Genomic DNA, 3,901 nt, shown 5'->3' on the forward strand with positions numbered 1-3,901 from the left:
TAATAATATATCAAGTGTAATATTAATTATCTTATTTCAACATATTAAGGAAATAATGTATATTTTGATCCAATTTTCTAGATCTCGCCTCTTATGATGGACATTTTCATTTTTTTTGCTATTTAAATTGATATTTATTTATTATATATATATATATATATATATATATATATATATATTGAGAATTTCAGTTCAATGATAAGATAATAGTCTCTCTTTATCTTTTATATACTAAATAAATAACAATAACCAACAACAATAAAGATAATTAGATCATTGACAAGTCTCTTATTTTCTTAAATGTTGGATCATAGCTAAAGTCGTACTTAAATTAAAACAGAGAATTTAATACATAAGATTTGTTTAATAGTAATCTATTTTATATTTTAGTTAATAATTGTAAAACTTAAAATTACAAGTTTATCAATACAACATACCAACATCTTTCCTATTCTTTGTTTTGAAAACCATAATTCATTAATCATCCAAGCTTTCACCTCCCATGATGATAAAAAAAAAAAATTGGCCTAAGACCCCTAACACATCAATAAATTACAAAAAGAATAAAATAAAAATAGAATAAAATGGAGTGGACTGCTAATAGTGTGACTTTTTTTTTTGTTACTTTGCCTATATAGCCTTCATGGTTTTGTGCACTTCACAAAAGGTCTATGCGTGGAGCTGTCCAGTGCTTTTAGCAATAAAATAAATAAAATCACAAGAGCAATATATTATCCTTTCTTTTGAAACTAAGATTAGTACTCCTATTGATGTGAATTACAAATGTCTTAATGAATCACAACCAACTTTGAACTAAATTAAAGTTTCTCGTGAGTGATATATGTTAATTTCATTTAGAAAGAATGACCGAGATCGATCTGGTAAGAAAATTAAGAAGACCATTAAAGTCATGTCAAATGAACCGATATGCCCTTCAATATTGTGATCTTAAACATGTCACGAAAAAGTGAAATGAAAGAGCTACCAAAAAAAAGGTTCATTAATTCTTTTTTAAACAGAATAAATAGGAAAATAGGTTTTTTAAATGGAGAGGGAATATACTTTATATATATAAGTCGCTATCAAATATAGTGATAATTTTGGTATAAATACATGAGCATGAAACTGCATCTATCCTAGGTCTATAGCAAAATGAAGGAGACCTTAATTATCCTATTGGCTTTGTTCCTCCTTAAGGTGGTCTCTGCGGATGAAGTATCTCTTCTCCGAATGAATGAAACGTTTCAAGGCATTAATACATCAGTTGGGTTGTACACATGGCCGGGAGAATGTGGAATGCAAGGTCGTGGCAAAAAATGTCCTCCTGGAAAGTGTTGTAGTTATGATGGTTTATGTGGAACCACATATTACTATTGTGGTCAAAAATCATGTCAGAATCAATGTCCAGGCCCGTTCCCAAAAGGACGATGCGGATGGCAAGCTGGTGGCACAAGATATCCTCCTGGACAGTGTTGTAATTACTATGGTTGGTGTGGAACCACATGGGAAGATTGCAGTACCAAATTTGCATGTCAAAGTCAATGTTCCGGTCCCTTCCCAAAGGGACGATGCGGATGGCAAGCTGATGGTGCATGATGTCCCAATGGAATGTGTTGTAATAAAGACGGTTGGTGTGGTTCCACATGGAACCATTGTGTTCCTAAATATTGTCAACGTCAATGCTACCCATCCCCACCTTCGCCTTCACCTCCACCTCCGCCTTCACCATCCCCGCCTCCACCTTCACCTCCACCTCCATCCCCACCTCCGCCTTCACCTTCAACCTCACCCTCACCTGAGCCTCCACCTCCATATCTGCGATGTGGAAGGGAAGGTGGTGGTGGAAAATGTAAAAGCGATGAGTGTTGTAGTATTTGGAGTTGGTGTGGATCAACATCACGTTATTGTGATCCGCAAAATTGTCAAAGTCAATGCAAAAAGACTCTATCCTCATCCGTCATGAATCGAATGAGAGGTATTGAAAGCTTCTAGCTCAACGTTGTCAGTTGTCAGTATGTATATATATATGCTACCTCTTGTATTCCCAATTACTACCTAGAGGATGTACCTCTTTTGGGACTGGTGAAGTGATTGAATAAAAATGTGAGTAATGATAATGTATATAAAATGCATTATTAAGTAATATAATAAACGAAGGAGTGCTATAATTTTGTCTAAAATAATATTGCAAAAGAGGTAACACAGTTAGAAAAGTATCACAGAAGAAAAATCTTAATTATTAAAAAAATATCATACAAGAAAAATCTTATTTATTCTACTATCATTTTAATTTAACTACCACTCTTTACATTACGTTATACAAAAGTAAGAAATCAGAGGAACAATCGATATGATCGTAATAGCGATACAATATTTGTCTTATGATTTGGCGTTACTCAGATATATGAATAAAATAAGCATCATTTTCTTCACTTTATGTCTTTTTTGTACAAGTACAATTTTCTTTTAGAAAAAAGAACCTGATATACCCCTTAATATTGCGATATAGAATATGATACCTCTCGATATTAAAGTGGTCATATACACTCATACCATCAATATGGTCCTTATATGTATTATAACTACGTAGTGGTAGTTACCTTATAGTATCCTATGATTAAGCTTATTGAATTTAGTTCTTCAAGGGTATTAAAAATACTTTCAAGATTAATAATATGGATATAGAAGAAATATCAAATGGTTATGTTTTCTCTTCCACGCTTTATTTTACTACTGTAAAACTTTAATATCCTTTTTGTAGATAGATAGAAATTTTACGCCTAATTTCTCTCATTTTTTTATTTTGTAAGAACCAAAAAAATATCTTTAGAAGTTTATAAAAAAAAAATTCAGATCCTAAATTTAGAAATGAAAATCTTTAACATTGATGCAAAATTGATAGATGAGAAATAGTCGATCCGTTTAAATTATTGTTACTTCTCCAAGGACCTGTTTGGAAAGCCACTGATAATTGGATTTGGTGTAATTGAGTGTAATTACGCTCTAACATGATTCGTTGGTCATGTAATTACTTGATCTACTGTAATTGGTTATAATTGCCAAGACAATTACACTCTCCAGTTCACAAGGAGAATAGTGAATTGCTGGTAATTACATGACTGATTACTAGGCTGATAATTACTACCCTAATAATTACACTAATTTTAATTATCAGATGACTTTCCAAACAAATCCTAAGATGTTCTACATTATCCTAGTATATTATTATAAAAGATGGTTTGTGGAGAAAATGTTCAATTAGTTATTAGGTTAGTTCTACGATACCTTTGTTTATTTTTACTTGTTCACTTTTTTAAAAATAGATTTATTTTTACTTGTCACTTTTAACATATCAAATTTTTTTTTTCATGTTTTACCCTTAACATTAATTGCTAAGCCGATTTTGTAGTTAGCTAATCACTTTTGATTTGATTTTGAATAATCCTAATCTTATTAAAAATGGTGAATAATAAGATTACTTTTAATATTCAGGCAAAAAGGTTTTCAGTTATTAAGACAAACAAAATATTTATTACTAATACTTTTATTAAATATATCAACAATTTAATTATGCATTTGACTTTTGAGAGTTGGATACTGCATTTGTAAGGAATAAGAAGAACAAGAAAATGAAAGGAAAGAGGAGTGACGGAAAGAGAAATGGTAAAAGAGGAGTATTTCCTCTTTAATATAATCCTATACGGCTAAATAGGTTTGTTGAAAATACATTCTTAACTAATTTTAGGCTGATTTTTGATTAATTGCATCAATTAACTTGTTAGTCATACCATTTTTTTAGAAATGCAAGGTGAATGCAGCTAAGCCTATAGCGCCAAAAATTAGATCACTAGTTTTTGTAATTATATGTGTAATAAATTATTTTTATTACTCATAATAATGT

General features: G+C 30.8%; 1 pseudogene; it reads left to right on the forward strand.

Annotated features, from left to right (window-relative positions):
- The first annotated feature begins 1,152 nt into the window (after positions 1–1,152).
- LOC125857835 (chitin-binding lectin 1-like) lies at positions 1,153–1,992 on the forward strand (annotated as a pseudogene).
- The last annotated feature ends 1,909 nt before the right edge of the window (positions 1,993–3,901 follow it).

This window comes from Solanum stenotomum, chromosome 3 (genome assembly GCF_019186545.1).
Source record: "Solanum stenotomum isolate F172 chromosome 3, ASM1918654v1, whole genome shotgun sequence".
NCBI classification, from domain to species: Eukaryota; Viridiplantae; Streptophyta; class Magnoliopsida; order Solanales; family Solanaceae; genus Solanum; species Solanum stenotomum.